Raw genomic sequence first — 18,693 nt, 5'->3', positions numbered from 1 at the left:
CTTATTTTATTGTGATAGAACTCTGAAATATTTTCCTAGCCTCATTTGCTTTGTGTGTCTTCTAAAGAAATGAATGTATACTTGGCTTGGAATAACTACCTTGGCAACACTGGTGAAGTCTAGAAGTTGAGTTTGTGTGTGTGTGTGTGTGTATGCAAGTGCACATGCCAGTGTACATGAAATATTTAAAATTTCCAATTATTTTTAATCCTCTGCAGAAGACGTGGCTGGGACACCCTATGCAATGAAATTCTATATATTTTTGGCAAAAAATATGTATGTTAAAATAAAAGATTACACAACTATAATAACTCAGTTTTGGGTCTAAAAATTGAAATATAATGATTTATATAAATGTTTTGCCATAAAATAAAGTTTGTCTTGAGTTTGTTAAATTAATCCTCAACATATGTATCACTCTTTAAAAAGAAGCATCTCTCTGAAATGTTATTGAATATAATTAGTTAATTCACATAACATATCTCTAAAATTTGCAGTGGTGGCTAGACTTAGAACACTGATTTTCATAGAATGTTCTCAGAAAAGAGCTGCTAAAGGTGATTGTAAGTCATTGAAACCTAAATAACCCTATTTTTATAAATCATTCTCTAAATCTCTTATACCAGGGAAAGGCTTGTCATTTTATTAATAGCTTATTACCTAAAAATGATGTACAAGATTATTTTGAAAATTTCCCTTTTCTAGCTGCCTGATGAGCTGTTAAGATCGTTTTTCTGCAATTGATGTTATATTCAGTACTTGAAGTCGTTGAAATGTTAGTTTCTAGTTATATATTACTATGGTAGTGCTTTCATTTTATCTGCACTTTTATTGGGTATATTAAATGTCTGTGGTAGTTCTAGTTCAGTTACTGAAAAATGATTGAGTTTCTCACAATATATTTTATGGTTTCCAAAACCCTACAAATGATATTTCTTGCTTATCCTTTGATATAACTAAAACATTTAAGTGGAATAACTATAATGAGAACAGATATTTATAATGAATGTCTTTCGAAGGCCTCATTTTTCTTTTATTGTGTCTGATAATAGAAATAAAATGTAAAATTAAAGGTTCACAGCTTTAGAGTCTATGAACTTGAATCTATTGTACTGGAAAGACTGTTAATAATCGCCATAATTACACAGTAGAAATAGTTAGGAAAGGTAAAGCATGCAACTTTAAGGCATGACCCCATAAAAGCTGATAACGGTATGGCTAAGGTCATACATTGAATAAAGAAGCCATCAAAAAGGTGTACCTGATCTCTTAAAAATATCAGAGGCAATCATTTTGTGAATAAGCCTTAAAGTGTCACTCTTCTATAAGGAGTGGAAATGGTTCCACTGGATTTCTTATAGGTAAATAACCTTAAGAACCAAAGTTTCCTTAAAGTTCTACAGCACTATTGAAACCATTTTCCATTGTGTGTTTATGAAAAATCTTCTAATTTTTTTTAGAAAAGTTAATCTTTTAGGACTTCATGTAGGTAATTAATTTCTATTTTGTTACTGGAAGATTCTTGATTCAGTGATTTCAAAGCATGTTATTATAGTGTAAATAACACCATAATTAAACCCAGATTACCTATGGTGAGCCGAATCAAGGCTGTATTTGGCTGGGTTAACCAGGCTTGGGTTTTCAAATTAATGAATCCACCCAGGGAGGTTAGTCAGTTTCTACTGAATAAAACTGATAGTATTCACATGCATGTGGTCAGAGCCTGGACACTCTTACAATACAATGATGGGTAAGGAAACGGAGAAGTGTGTGATGACTTACAGTAAAGTAAAGACCTTTTAAACTTCACCTTGTCTGTATTTAAATACTCTTAGGTCATTGCCTGGGAGGGAAAATTTTTAAACTTTTATGTTTGCTTCAGTTAATGACTGATAGAAAGTTCACTTGTATAATATAGATTGTTCAAAAATGAAATGATAGCAGCTTTGACCTAGATTATCTTCAAACTATGGCTTTTTTCCACACCAGTTCTCACAGATGTTATTTACAGTAAATATTACCTGCTGGCAGAACACATCTCCACTTCATAACAGTGAAATCATCTAGGAGAGTCATAAAAGTCCTGGTTAGAGTTTCCAATTACAAGGCTCTAACCAGGAAATCACATTCTCAAAACATGGAGCCTAATTTTTTCTTTTTTTAAACAGCTAATTAGGTCAGGTTTGGTAGATACTATGCTAAAAATATTTAACATTTTTGAAATTTTTTCTCAGTATCTAGAGTTTAAGGTACAGTTTCATTAACTTTTTACTTTAGAATTATTTTACTGCTGCATTTCATGAGCTCATTTGCTGTATTGGTTCTTTACAATAGATTTTAACAAGTTTTATGAAACCAAATATATTGTTCTTCACCATGTTAGGGTACTCTATCATGTGTGGCTCCAAATTTGACCTTTTTTTCTTACTGATCAGGAAACAATTTATTATACTAGTGTATCTTTTTTTTTTTTAACATATGTATTTATTTGAAGGCAGAGTTACAGAGAAAGAGGGAGAGATAGATCTTCCATTCATTGGTTTATTACCCAAATGGCCTCAATGGCCAGCATTGGGCTAGGCTGAAGCCAGGAGTTTCTTCCAGGTCTCCACGTGAGTGGCAAGGGCCCAAGCCTTTGGGCCATCTTCCACAGCTTTCTCTAGTCCATTAGCAGGGAGCTGCATGACAAGTGGAGCAGCCACATGAGATGTAGACATCCACATGGAGTTTCAGGATCCTGGCTTCTGACTGGCTCTGACCTGGAGTTTCAGGAATTTAGGGAATAACCAATGGATGAATGGGTTCTTTTCCTGTCTGCCTCTGCTTCCCCCTCTCCCCCACTGTCACTTTGTCTTTCAGATAAATAAAAACCAAATATTTCAAAGAAAATAAAGTACTGAATAAGAACATGAAAATTAAAGTATGCCAAGACATTTATCTTCACTCTGAGGTTAGGAAGGCATTTTAAATGCAACCTCTCTTTCAGTACAGCTTGTGGGACTGACTGAGGCTTCTTTGGGAGCCTAAGTCTTTAACATAATTTGCATTAGAGTACATTAATTAGCATATACTGTAACCTTAGGGAAAAAACAGAGAAAGTCCTCAGAAGGTTAAACAATATCTGCAGAGAAGAAAAGAGGGGAAACCAAAGTCCAAATCATTTTAGGAAAAATTTCCCATGTAGTCAATGCTGCCTGCTCTGGTCTTCATAATGAAATTCATTGTGAAACTTAGCTAAGGTTCTTTTTCAGATAGCTCAACCAAGCCAAGATATCTTGACTGTATTGCTAATCAGAAGGTAAATCAGCTCTCTGAGAATACAATGGGGTCTTCTGGCAAATTAACTCTTTCTGAACTTCAAATACAACTCTAAAAGATGCATTTTTTTTCATGCATTTTATTTTCAGAAAATATTTTATCACCTGTCCAATATCAGATTATGGACAAGGCAGTAAAACTACTAAGATATGTGATTAGTAGTACCTCAAGAAGTTAGTTTGCCTTCTTGGTTATAACTTCATTTTATCAATGGATAGGCCAAAGCACATGCAGGGGAAATAGTCACAAATCTTTGCTGTTTTTATACCAACAAATGAACTTTTTGCTGTCTACTACTATAATCACTCAGGATCTGCTCTTAGTGGTTATATGCCATCAATTTCTTTAAGATTTATTTTTATTTATTTGAAAGAGTTACAGAGAAAGGTAGAGTGAGATCTTCATCCACTGGTTCTCTCCCCAAATGGCCACAGTGGCAGGAGCTGAGCTGATCCGAAGCCAGGAGCCTAGAGCTTCTGGGTTTACACATGGATGCAGATCCCAAGGACTTGGGTCGTCCTCATCTGCTTTCCCAGGCACATTAGCTGGATCAGACGTGGAACAGCTGGACTTGAACTGGCACCTGTGACAGACTCTGGCCAGGCAGGCTGGGGCTTTAATCCAAATGCCATAGCACTAGCCCCTTTTCATTATTTTTTAAAGATTAGCAGTTGTTTTCATGTGATTTCCATGCCATGGTGGTAATAGTGTTCCAATAATATATTTCCTCAAAATACATAGATAGTAATAACATGTAAAAAGAGAAGGAGAAAACCAAAAAGCCCTGGCTAAACTTACATCATAGGAAAAATAATCTTTGTGGACCCTGGACAGTACCACAATCTATAGGAGCACCTGCATCTATAACTCCAGCTACAGTGCACTGAGTTCTGCATGTGGCAGTAGACTGCAGGCTCATCTCTTAAAATGTAAATGAGGGGGCAAAGTGATTGGCATAAAAATGTTGAATCAGACAGTTTAAATCAAAGGAATGACAACAGACCTTTGCACTTAACCCCCTGCAGTTAATCTTCGCTTATCTTACAGTTCCCCGGAATCTACAGACCTAGGAAAAATAGCAGGATGTGGCACTTTGTCCTAAACAGGAGCTGTGCAAAACTGCCAGCAGGCTGTGCACCTGTGCCAACCCATGCTGGATGTGACTGCCACCATATTGTAATCATTGCCGGCCTGTTTTGTGCATTCACGATGAAGAAAGTAAAAAGTACTAGCAAAGGAGAAAGGACCAGAGAAGGATAGAAAGGAAGAGCAACAATCGTAATAATATCTTGCTTCACAAAATGATGTCTAACTTCTCCAGTATCCTGGTAATTCTAGTTTGAAGAAAAATAACCATCAAAATGGGTAATTAGAACAAGTATTAACTCCAGATGACAGTGTTTTATTGAATTTTCTGTACATATGTCCAAATGATACATGATATACAACATCTACAAACTAAACAGTTTTAAACCAAATTAATGTAAAACTAGAATATTCATCTTTTAAAATGACATAATTAGAATTTTTTAAAAGAAAATCAAACAAAAGTAACTGGACCCTGAGCTTAAAGGACATTTTACCTAATTGGAAGCTAACACTGAAAAACTCATTTGGAATCTTCTGTTGAGAACCAAAAACTTTTTTGAAGACCCAGGAAAGATTTTAGGACATAGAAGATACAGAAGTTCTGGCATGAATATAAAAGCATATTCAGAAGAAAAGATGAGGAAATGGTTTGAAGAAATGCAACATTTGAATATACAACTGATAAAAATTTCCTTCTTTTTTAAAGATTTATTTTATTTATTTGAAAGAGTTACAGAGAGAGGTAGAGACAGAGAAAGGGGTCTTCCACCTGCTGGTTCACTCCCCAGATGGCCGCAACAGCCAGAACTGTGCTGATCCAAAGCTAGGAGCTTTCTCCGGGTCTCCCACGCGGGTGCAGGGGCCCAAGGACTTAGGCCATCTTCTACTGCCTTCCCAGGCCATAGCAGAGAGCTGGGTGGGAAGAGGAGCAGCCGGGACATGAACCGGCGCCCATATGGGATGCTGGCGCTTCAGGCCAGGGCTTTAACCTGCTGCGCCACAGCGCCAGCCCCCTGATAAAAATTTTCTATGATTAAAGAACGTCAGGTGTCTTTAGACTGAAGGTGTACTTGGAATTTGATCACGATGTATTTTAAAAATATAAACACTGGAATGAAATTTGATAAATATGCAGAGAAATAGACAGTCAAAATAACTTCCAGGGTGACAATGAAACAAAAAAAAAAGGAAACTTTGTTGTCATCAACACCAATAGATGTTGAAGACAGTTACACTAACAATGAATTTAAAGTTTTATATCCAGTCAACCTTATATCCAGCTGAAGAGGGAGATAAAAATCTAAAAATTTTATCACATAAATAGCCACTAGTGGAAAAAAAAAAAAAAAAAACTAATGTTCAGTTAAACACTGATTTAAACGACAGTCAAATGGTTCAAGAAATATTATAGACACAGAACTTGATAAAATTAAGTTGTTGGTCACTTGTTGGGAAAAAAGATGAAGTTCTCCCATTCGTTCTCTGGTCCACTACCCAAATAATAGCAACAATTTGCCCTAGGCTAAAGCTGGAAGCCAAGAACTCAACTCAAGTCTCCCAAGTGAGTCACATGGACTCACTTGCCATGATCTGCAGCTCCCAAGGTCTGCATTAGTAGAAAGCTAGAATCAAGAGTGGACCTGGAACTGGAACTCTGATACTTTGGTATTGAGGGTGTCTTAAATGGCTCTTTAACTACTAAATGCTGCCTCTGTGATATACTTTTATAAGCATTTTTTAGAAAACATTAAAAACTCACAAAATGCCTGTCAGTATCAGAGAATAGTCAAAATAAACTAAGATTCTTGTAGAAAGGGGTACAGAAAAAATAATTACTGGCTTTTATGGCTATATTTAGAAAAAAATCTTAAATGATGGGTTTAGTATTTTAAAAACATTAAAATTTAAGCATAAGTAGAAACACTATTTCTCAACCATATGAAATAATAGGGGATATATAAAGTTTAACAAAAGGCAGAGGATAAAACTAAGAAGCACAGATGATAGTAAATATAGTAAACAGAAAAATAAAATCAGTACAACAACTGGTATTTTGAGTAGCATTTTTATCCCATGTTGTATGATTCTTTTATTACGAGGGAAGCTCGGTTATAAATATGTCTCTGTGCTTATCTTTAGTCTTGTTCCATCCTTATTCACAAAGACTAAATTGACATTGGACATGCTTGCCTCAGTTTTTCTCTTTTCTTTGTGAGGTAGACCTTTAATTGTAATTAGGGTATCCAGTCCAACACTGCCATGCCAGGGGAGTAATTTTAACTAATATTGGGTTCAATGTTGGGAAACTCAGGTTGGTTCTCACTCATACCATTCTTTAGTAATAGATTAGTTGTAAAGTCTTTATCTTACACTATTCTCAATACTTCTGTAATGGAAATGGAATGAAATTTATCAAGATTCCTTAGAAGCCAATAAATAGACATAAATTTACCAAATTAGTGGACCTGTTTTATTAGAATTTTTAAAAAGGTGAAAATAATATGGAAATGTTAAACATGGAGGCAATTAAATAGACATACCCTATAAAGAGTAGTATTTACTGTCTTTGCCCTGAAACCTGCCTCCATGAACTGTTATATGGCACTGCCTCTCCCTGGCTAACATCCATGGAATATTTACTGTGCCCTGTGTGTGTTTGCACACTTTAACGTTATGTTGTTACCTTATTATCTCAGTAGCCCTAGGGCATAGTTTCTCTTGTGTTTTTATAATCCAAATTAGCAAAGTGAAAGTAAACTATAGATTTTTTAAATAATTTGTGTAGTCATCCAGCTAATAAATGATGGAACTAACATAGGAGCTCAAGAATTTTTCCCAAATAGTAAGCAAGACAATTTTAGTAATATCAATACCAGACAAGTAAAAATTAGAATAAAATTGTTAGTAGGTAAAATAAAGTAATGATTTTAATAAAGGGAATATTCTTGCAAGAAAACCAGCATAAATTTATATATGTAAGACAATATTTCTTTGAAATAGATGAAGCAAAATTTACATTAAAAATTATGTTTTCAAACATTTGGGCAAAATTGACATGCTGCATGAATGTGTTATTTATGTACTACTGAATACTAATAAAATTGACCACTTATATCATAACAAGAGTATATTTCACATAGTTGACATCATATATGCCACATTTTCTCACCAAGTTCATTTAAGTTTAATTTCAGTTAGGTTAGAACTTAATCATAATAAAGGAATTAAAAGTATAAATATCTTTAAAAATTTAATAATACACTTCCAAGTGCTTGAAAGATAATTGTGAAAATCTTAACAGAATCACAAAATATTCAACTTAAGAAATTAGGACAATAAAATAAAGCTTATTTAAGAATAAAGGTGGCCGGCGCCGCAGCTCACTAGGCTAATCCTCCGCCTTGCAGAACCGGCACACCGGGTTCTAGTCCCAGTCGGGCGCTGGATTCTGTCCCGGTTGCCCCTCTTCCAGGCCAGCTCTCTGCTGTGGCCAGGGAGTGCAGTGGAGGATGGCCCGAGTACTTGGGCCCTGCACCCCATGGGAGACCAGGAGAAGTACCTGGCTCCTGCTATCGGATCAGCGTGGTGCGCCGGCCACAGCGTGCCGGCTGCGCGGCCATTGGAGGGTGAACCAACAGCAAAGGAAGACCTTTCTCTCTGTCTCTCTCTCTCACTGTCCACTCTGCCTGTCAAAAAAAAAAAAAAAAAAAAAAAGAATAAAGGTAAAAGAACATAAAATTTCAAAGAAATGGTTTTTAAAAGTTCATATATTAGATTAGGATTTGTGAAGATTAATGACAAAATAAACCTGAAACTAATTTTGAAATTTAAGTATAAAATAAGTGGGTTAGAATCATAGGAAGATATGTTTTTAAAAGCCAAACACCAATTATAAGCTTTTAAATTTGAAAATAGAAAAAGCATTGCCTTTTTTTTTTAAAGATTTATTTATTTATTTGAAAGAGTTACACAGAGAGATGGAGAGGCAGAGAGACAGAGAGGTCTTCCATCCACTGGTTCACTCTCCAAATGGCTGCAATGGCCGGAGCTGTGCTGATCTGAAGTCAGGTGCCAGGAGCTTCTTTCTGGTCTCCCACATGGGTGCAGGGGCCCAAGGACTTGAGCCACCTTCTACTGCTTTCCCAGGCCAGAGCAGAGAGCTGATTCGGAGTGGAACCGACGCCCATATGGGATGCCAGCACTGCAGGAAGTGGCTTTACACACTACACCATACCACTAGCTCCAAAAGCATTGCTTTTTCTAGAAACAATTGGAGAAACTTTGACTCCTAAAGAAATAGGAAATATGATTAAATTCTACCATGATTAGATTAGCTCTAACTCAGAATTATTTTAACTAATTTACTAGTAGTTATCAGAATTTCAGTGATCACTTAATTTCTATTTACAGAAAATATTTCAACAGTAAAAACAATGGTGAGAGCTATAGAACTCATTTTGTGCTACTAATTGAATCCTTATATTTAAACAGAGTTGATTATGAAATCAGCGGCATGGGGTGATTGTTTCTTCATATGGAACAAGAGAAAATTAAATTGCAACTTCAGAACATGTACTAATTAATTCCAGAGGAATTAAAAAGTTGAAACTAAGTAAATTACATGTTAGGAATTTTCAGAAGAAAATGTCTGAGTTTTCTGCCGACTTTATTACTTTTTCCTTCTTGCCTCCCAAATGGCATTTACGGATTGGTGCTATCCCTGCAGCATGGATCATGGATAAAATGGCTGCAAGTGGTTGGGACTGGGTCAGTCTGAAGCCAGGAGCCTGGAATCCCATCCGGATTTCCCATGTGGTGGCAGGGTTCCGAGTACTTGGGCCATCTTCCACTGCCTTCCGGGTACATCAGCAGGATCAGAAGTGGAGCATCTGGGACTTGAAATGGTGCTCTGATGTGGTATCCGGAGTCGGACGGGGTGGCTTTACTCACTGCACAACAGTGCTGGCCTTTGTCTCACTGAATGCAGACGGAGATTTGTCTTAAAGTTGTCCCAAGATTCACATGGAATAATTCCTTGTCAATGCTTGAATAGGCCATAATGTTAACAAGTACTATCCATATACTGATTTTCTCTTTATCTCATATATTACATTGTAATACTGGGTCAGTTCTACTTTAGATAACACAGCAACTTCAATGGTCACTCAGCCTTAATATTAAGTCAAGCAACCATGGAGAGAATTTACAAGGATTATTTCAACTTTATAATGGAAATTTAAATTGCTATTTTAAAACATTTCATCTTGCCAATATCATCTCTGATTTTGTTAGCCAGGGTTGTTAAGGTTTTTTATTTATTTTTTCTTTCTGTGAAAGAGGAGAGTGAATATTTTCAGCTCTGCAGGCCCACTGTCCTCCGTTGAAACAACTTAAATCCACCAAAAGGCCCACAGACAAAGCCAAATGAATACTTGTGACTGTGTCTAGTGAAACTTGAGTCATTCACCTTGCCATTCTACTTCCATAATGTTCATCTGGTATGAAATATTAATTTTCTCTCTTGCTGCTTCAACTATTGCAAATGAAAAGCAAATTCTTAGCCATTACGTCGTACACAAACAGCATATGGGCTACATTAGGGATATAGGGCTTGTTTGTGTGTCCCTATTCTTTGCATGCCAGCAAGTATTTATTTTTTTGCACTATTACTAGTATGTACATAATGGGTAATGTATGTGGCCTTCATTTTTATTATTTAGTGCTTAAGAAGAGGCCTGTACGTACGGAGAGAGATTGCATTGTATGAAGCTCCTGGTCATATTACTTAAATTATACACTTATTCTACTAAAGACCACTAAGCACTACATTTTATTTTATTTGAGACAATTTTTAAGATGAAAATTTACCTCACAAAGGTAGTATTTCAAATGCCTTACTTTTAAATATCAAAATCTATTTTAAGTGTAACTGAATAATTTGATTACTTTAAATTGTCTGGTTTTAACCTGATGAACCTTAATATTTTCTTTCCTGAAACACTGAGTTTTATATCCTGATAATTATCCTCCTTTTTTATAATCCAAATTAGTCCTGATATAGGTTGTACTGGAGTGGAAAACTTTAAACCAAATTTCATATTATTCTTCTGTATCACGATTGCTCTTTATCCCTGTACAGATTAGCTAAACCTTGATTCATCAGTGAACATGGAGGAACAGGTTCTTTTTCCTATTTTTATCTTCAGATGATAGTTGTATTTTTCTACTGTGTGATTTTAATATATAAAATATCACATAAAACATGTAGCTTAAGAAGTTTTAATTTAAAACATCAAATTTCTAGAAATCGTATTGCATTTGTTCTGTTTGTGGTTCAGTATATGCAAATGTTGCATTTTACACAAAATTTCTCTCTAAAAATTTAAATGTTTTCATTATATTCCCACTTGTGAAACTACCTTTTTTCATATTTAGAATTTCTGCTTCCTTATAGTCCATAAATTATGTTATTCATTTATTTTATTTATTTGAAAGAGACGTACACACAGTCAGAAAAAGATCTCCCTTCCATGTATTCACTTTCTGAATGCTTGTAATAACCATGTAATGGGTCAGACTGAAGACAGAAACTTGAAACTTAGTTTGGGTGTCCTTTGTGGGTGGTAGTGACCCAAGTACTTGAGCCAATACCTGCTTCCTCCCAGGGTGCCATACACATAAGATAGAAACTGGAATTGGGGGTAGAGCTGGTACTCCAATCTGGAGAGTTTGATATGGGAAGTGAACATTAAAAGTGGTGTCTTAACTGCTACACCAAACACCTGTACCTAAGCATTTTTTTTTTTTTACTAATAACAGGTTTTTTTGTTTGTTTGTTTTGTTTTGTTTTGTTTTGACAGGCAGAGTGGACAGTGAGAGAGACAGAGAGAAAGGTCTTCCTTTGCCATTGGTTCACCCTCCAATGGCCACCACAGCTGGCGCGCTGCGACCGGCGCACTGCGCTGATCCGATGGCAGGAGCCAGGTACTTATCCTGGTCTCCCATGGGGTGCAGGGCCCAAGCACTTGGGCCATCCTCCACTGCACTCCCTGGCCACAGCAGAGAGCTGGCCTGGAAGAGGGGCAACCAGGACAGAATCCGGCGCCCCGACCGGGACTAGAACCCGGTGTGCCAGCGCCGCAAGGCGAAGCATTAGCCTAGTGAGCCGCGGCGCCAGCCGAATAACAGTTGTTTAACAAAGTATTTAGTTAACTATTGAATTTAGAGAGGAGTAAAATACAAACTAATTAGATTGACATCACATCAAACATTTCTCTTCTGAAAGTTTCAATACTACATTTCAAGAGATGAACAATAAGAAGATACAATAACGTCTTGTAGTTTGCATCCAAAATAATATATATTTTCTAGTATTCCAAATTCAAGTAAAAAAAAATGGCAAATTATACTCTATGGATATGGTGGGGTCCTGTAGGCCTTGTCATAGGATCTGTAAGGTCACAGCTATTTACAAAATAATACTGAAAGTTGCCTTTTATTCATTTGGTGCCATTTGTGCAGATAATATAAATGCATTGATGGATAAAACTGCTGTCATTTCAACATGGATCACTGCAGTGACAGCCTGCCGCCCTAATAGCTTTGTGTGATTCACATTCATCTACACAAACCCTAAAAAAATGCCAGTTTTGTGTTGAATAGCCTTCAAGAAGCAGTAATTTTTTTTTAATTTCACCTTGACGCTTATTTCTCCATCCTTTTATTATTGGTGTCAAGATAGGAAGTGTTCAGTCAGGCAGTCACTTCAGTGCTGAAGTGTGCCCCTGTTCATCATGGTTACCGTGGTGTGCACGGAGGATGCGCACTAGCTCATGGGAGCAAATTGTACACACCTCATGACTACTTGATGTTCATTTACATCATCTCAATACTCAAAATCAGACATAGTGGGAACATTTACAACAGAAATAGACAAACGGGATACAATTGTCATTGTATCACTTTGGTGAAAAAGACTGATAGTACTCTGCAGGGGTAGAGCAACTGAAACAATGATGCTTTCCAGTCAGAAATATCAGACAGTACCATCATATTAGAAAACTGGCTGCTTCTTATAAAGGGGAACATATATTTATGGTATGGCCCGGCAATTTCATTTCCAAGTTGTCTGTTGAGAATGAATACAGGCCAGCGCAGCAGCTTACTAGGCTGATCATCCGCCTGCGGCGCCAGCACACTGGGTTCTAGTCCTGGTCGGGGCGCCGGATTCTGTCCCAATTGCTCCTCTTCCAGGCCAGCTCTCTGCTGTGGCCCGGGAGTGCAGTGGAGGATGGCCCAAGTGCTTGGGCCCTGCACCCCATGGGAGACCAGGAGGAAGCACCTGGCTCTTGGCTTCGGATCTGTGCAGCACGCCAGCCGCAATGTGCTGGCTGTGGTGGCCACTTTGGGGGTGAACCAATAGAAAAAGGAAGACCTTTCTCTCTGTCTCTCCCTCTCTCACTGTCTAACTCTGCCTGTCCAAAAAAAAAAAAATGAATGCAAATTTCCACAGAAAGATTTACATTATATGTGTGTGTGTATATATATATATAAAAGCATATATTTACATAAGCACATATATACACACATATATAAGCACACACATATAAGCTTTGTTCACAATAGCTAAATATTTAAATGCTGTATGTGCACAAGATTAAGCAAATATATTTTGGTATATTTCATATACTCAATACTCTTCTGTACTTAAAGTCAATATTGATAGACTCATAAAATTCAAAAAGATTGTGGTGTGTATGTACTATGACACAAAGCATATGACATGCAGTTTGAAGATAGGCAAAACTTGGGTGGTACTAATCCCATCTTAGATGATAAAGTGATCATATTAAATGTGGAATTGATTATATAGATAGGATTAAATGTCAAAAGGAACACATAAATAAAACCAAGTGTCTGGTAATAACAACAGATAGAATCAAAAAGGAGAGAAAGTTCCAACATGGGAAGCAATCCACACAGCAGACCCATAGAACGACAAACATTCTAAACAGCACTCTGACCTCAGAAGCAGCCACTAAGGCATTCGGATCAGGCTGAAAATCCCATGAGAACATTTCAGGCGCGGAAAGCCAAGACATAGTGGCAACACTGTTCTGAATCAAGGATCTCTGTGAGTGACATCCCATTGGAAAGAAGTGGTCATCAAAGAAGGATGTGCTTTTCTCTGAAAGGAGAACTTCTACTTTGCATATGGCCCTGTCTAAATAGCAACAGGGTTTGTGGACTCAAAAGGCTTCGATAGCCTTGGCAACTCATGTCACTGACTTCAAAAATAACAATGTTAACTGTTAAATCAACAACTGGAGTCACTCTTCACTGACTCCCCATGTTGGACCTCTGTCCTTAATGAGGTGTACTATGCGAATTAACGTTAAAACTTGTCTTCAAACTGCTCTTTATACTTTGTGTGACTGTGTGGGTGTAAACTGTTGAAATTTCTACTTAGTATAGAGTTGGTCTTCTTAAAGTCAATTAAAAATGGGAATCCTAATGAAAAATGGAATGGGAGAGAGAGTAGGAGGTGGGATGGAAGTGGAGCTGGGAGGGCAGGAATGGGCGAAGAACCACTATATTCCTAAAAGCTGTATAAATGAAATTTGTGTTCATTAAATAAAAACCTACTAAAACATAGGCAAAACTAACTTACTGGAAAAGCAACATAGGAGTGGATGTCTAAAAGTGAGAGTGTAGCCTTTACTCAAGATAACCTCTATCTCCTGCCTATTTGATGTGTTTAAAATTCATTCAAGTTTTCACTTCAAGGAGTCATTTCACAGCGAATACGGTTGTGACCACCATGATAACAACATGCTATCAACATGTCACATGAGCAGATGTGACACACAAGTGGTGATCAGGGTCGGAGGGGCCAGAGTCTTGAAGATGCTGCCGTAAGGCAGAGATTTCCTTTTCTCTCGCAGTTCACAAGGAAGTTGCAGTGCCCAGACATTCTGTGTATTTGAACTATTTCTTCAAATTAAGATTAAATATATAACTAAAAAATAGCAGCAAAAATTACTGTTTTTATTCATTTGACATGTATAAAAATGGAGTTAAGATAAAGCTTGATAATTTAAAATGAGAAAAAGTAACCATCCAAATAGACCATCTTTTATTCAGTATCATTACCAATAACCATTTTCCAAAGCAATGCACCTGATTAAATGGTAAAAACACAACTCTAAGCTAGATTTGGTGGCAATGGGACATGTTTTATCTGCTTGTTATTTTTAACAGATATTTGTGGATGAAAAGCAATTCTAAAGGTATCACCTTGGAAATACTGTAATATGATTTAATGTTCTCTTTTGTGTATTAAAACTCAACATACAGTTAATTTTACAGCTCCATTGTATACCTAGCTAAACTTGACAGAGATTTTTACCACTATTGAATTCTGTTTTACAAGGTTATTTTTTCCTGAATTTAGATGTTAATTTTTTTCCTGCAATTCCTGGACTTCATGGTTTAATGAAAGCCATGCATCATTGCATTAAGTGAAGTAAAGCGCTGGATAAAATAGAACATTGCTATTAACCTCTAACATTAGTGTGGAGGGAGGCAGAGACAAGTTTAATAACTCAGAGATAAAATACTCACAGTGTAATTACCTAAGCCTGCTTTATCCTGGTACATTAACATAGGGTAATAAACTTGAGTGTATTTTCAAAGAGGAATGAAATCATCATCAATAATCAATTGTATCCATTTTATGGCTTATGAAGTGGTTGGTCTTTTAAAATGGGGTCATCATCTGATGTCTGACTTCTGCAAAATGATGCAGTGTTTCATTTTATTGCTATATAAAGCAGATTTAGACCTGTGCAACACTGCATGAACTTTAGAATATGTAAACTTAAATTCAGCATTTAGCCTTTCACAAAGTCTTTTGTGTTGAGTCGAACTCATGCCAAATATTATTTCTGGTTTGCATTGCGTATCTTTATGTTTCCAGGCTATGGAAAGGTCAACAGTAAAATTCTTGTTTCCTAGATTACACACCATAGCCGATAGGCTAGAGCCTAATTTAATTCTTTGTATAGCTATATTTTATGTAAGCATAAAAGCATTTTGTGACAAATTTAGTGCATGCTGTTAAGAAAGATGTGAGAAATACATTTTCTTTCTCCTCTTTAAGTTCACAAGGCAGTTTATACTTGCTTTGGCTTACAGTTTTGAGTATTTCTCTGTAGAGAATTTTAAACATTTGAAAATACACACGGATTCAGATAAGATGAAAATATCACTGATAACAAGGTGTGATTTTAATAATGCCAGTTGAATGCAAACTCTGTAAGCCCACTGGAAGTCAGCAAGAAAAATATTTGAGCAATCCAAAAATGTATTTTCTCCATCTACTAGATTCTGAAATAATGTGATTTTTAAAAGCCATTTAGGAAAGTAGAGATTTTAGCCCTAAATGCAATTAGCCAGGGAACCTAAAGAAACATATAATAGAATTTTGTATTCACAAACAAACCCTTGTTTGGCCCCTGCTTTATAAGCAGTTGAAAACACAGCCCGTGAAACTAAACAGACCTGAAAAATTCATAGTTTGGAGCTCATGAGAAAGAAAAAAACTGATTAACTGATATATTATTATTGGGTATTTAAAAAAGCTTCTTTGGTACATACTTAATTGAGTCTATAGATCCATTTATAATTATTTTAGGATTTTTAAAACTATTCACAAGAGAAACTGAAAAAAAAAAAAACAACTCTTCAGTCATTATTTATACTCCCACAGGCCATATCAACAGTCCCAGTTTTCAGCACCTGCTACACTCTATGCATTCACAGTGCCTGGTCCCTCTGCTGAAGTCTGTCTAAAAATATGTTTTGTTGATGGAAAAAATAATGGATCTTAACAAAACATCTAATAAATGTAGGGAACATACTCTAGGTATTTCCCTTTTGGAAGATGATGAGATTTAATATAAAGTGAGGAGATTCCCCCATGACCAGAAATTAATTTAGAAACCCGTTTCAAAAATCTTATAAAGAACAAGCATATCAGGACAGAGGAGCCACAGTAAAAAAAAAAATCTATCACAGAAACACAGCTGACCTCCATGCCTGTTAGCTTTGCTCACCCATGAGGGTACCTGACTCTTACAAAAGCTGTTAGATTTAAGCACAGAGTGGATTGAAAAATGGGTTTAGCTGTTTTATATTATTATGGCCCAAAGGTGAAAGCACATTTCAAAACCGAGCTTGTCGTTTTGAAATATGGTTGCCACAGGGAAGAGGGTATACAAGAAATGAAAACAAATTTCATTAGGTTGGAAATTCTACTGCTAAATCAAGAAGGGGGCAAAAGTCACATTGTAAACTTATAGGAGCATCATGAAAAACAGATCCCCTCCAAGTTCATTCTGGAAAGAGTAAGGTACATTTCATGTGGAACTTGGCAATGATTAGAAAAGATTCCCAAATGGCAAAGGCGTGAGGTAATTTCAGGGCTGTTATTTAAACCCTAAGCTTAGAAAATGCTATCAAAGATGAGAACTAATAAGGCAAGTGACCTTTTCCTGCTCCTGTTTTTTAAATGTTTTTTAATACTCCTGTTAAGCAGAAACTTTCTCGAATGGTCCTGTCATGAATTAGAGGAGATTATGTGGAATAGACACTTTCTAAATGGACAAATGACATCAAAGTTAATTAAAAGCGTAGAAATGGGATGGGCTGGTCCATCAAAAACGGCAGTTGACTTTAATGAGTTAGTGATAGATTTATCATTCGTAGAATCTGCTCAGAAAGGGAGAATGAAACAAAATATCATGTCTTATTTCAAACATTCTCAGAAGGTGTTATTTATACATACATGGCTTCAGAAGTAAGTAGTTGTTATAGATTTAGTTCACATTTTGAGACAAAAAGCACAGCCTATACAAACCTTACTTTTTCTGGTTATTGAAGTTGTTAATTGTGATGAGTTGATGAGGGATCTTCAAAAATTTCGTGGAAAAATGTATATTATGTAACAAATTATGTATGATTTTAAAATTAATGTGTAGCAAAATAAACATCTTTTAATTCCATTTCTACACAGACTCTTTGAAGTGCTCTCAGTATGAAAGTACAGAGAAATTGATTTTGCTAGGAGCAGAAATCCACGCATAGCTTTTCATCATAGGTGTTTTCCGTGAAGTTTCTGGAGACCCCTCTTATAAACAAAGCATCCAAGGTTTTACCCAAGGGGCTTTGTAGCATGATCTTCAGGATTTGCAGTAGTTGAGCTTTCTTGTCTTTTTGATTGTTACTCTTTGAGAATCCCTTTCATATTAAAATCTTTCATAATTATTGTGAGGTGAGCAGGATATTCTCATTTAAGAACACAATATTGGCTCTGGCATCATGGCTCAGTCGGCTAAACACTCATTGGGATGCCTGCATTCCACATCTGACTTCCTGTTTCATTTCCAGCTGTTCTACTTCTAATCCAGCTTCTTGCTAATATGCCCGGAAAAGCAGCAAATGATGGTCCAAGTACTTGGAGTTTTGGTCCCTGGCTTCTTACTGGTGCAGACCTGGCTGTTATGTCCATTTGGGGAGTGACCCAGGAGATGGAAAATCCTTTTTTCTGTCTAGACTCTCCCTGTAACTCATTTGAATAATTAAATTGCTCTTAAAAAGAACACAGTATTTTCCAAGCCGTGTGTAATATAAATCAATATAGTCCTTAAGTACTTGTAATTGTAGTCATCTAAGAATTTCATACTTATTTTACACTTGAACCAATTTCATATTTGACAGAGTGTATTAAATCTATCAGACAAGTATAACTTCCTGTATGTAAATTCTTTTTAATAAAATAACATTTCAACTCTTCATCTTTTTGCAGTTTATCACTGTGTGGTAGCATACATGTGTATATCAATGCTTTCCCTGTATCTGTGTTGGGATGTTAGTTTTACTTCTAGATAAATACACATTTTTTTTTAGTAAGTCTGTATATAAAAGTTACAGTAACTTTGAAAGAGCCAAATTGTATTATGTTTACATTGTATAGTGATCAAGCACACAATTGCCACTCCAAGTATACAGTATCACACCCTTCATGTATTTCTTCTACATTATTCAGTGTGCTACTGTTGAATTAAAATTGGAATTGAGTATCACCATTGCATTCATACATAAGTATACCTCTGTGACAGTTTTAGAAAAACAAAACTTTAGGTCTGTAAAATCAATTTTTTTTCTTTCCTCATTGGGCAAGGTTTAAGCTCTAGCCAAGCCCTTGATGGACAATGCCACTTCCAA

Source organism: Oryctolagus cuniculus, chromosome 14, assembly GCF_964237555.1.
Source record: "Oryctolagus cuniculus chromosome 14, mOryCun1.1, whole genome shotgun sequence".
In the NCBI taxonomy this organism is placed as follows: domain Eukaryota; kingdom Metazoa; phylum Chordata; class Mammalia; order Lagomorpha; family Leporidae; genus Oryctolagus; species Oryctolagus cuniculus.
Note: the sequence above shows the minus strand (reverse complement) of the source record.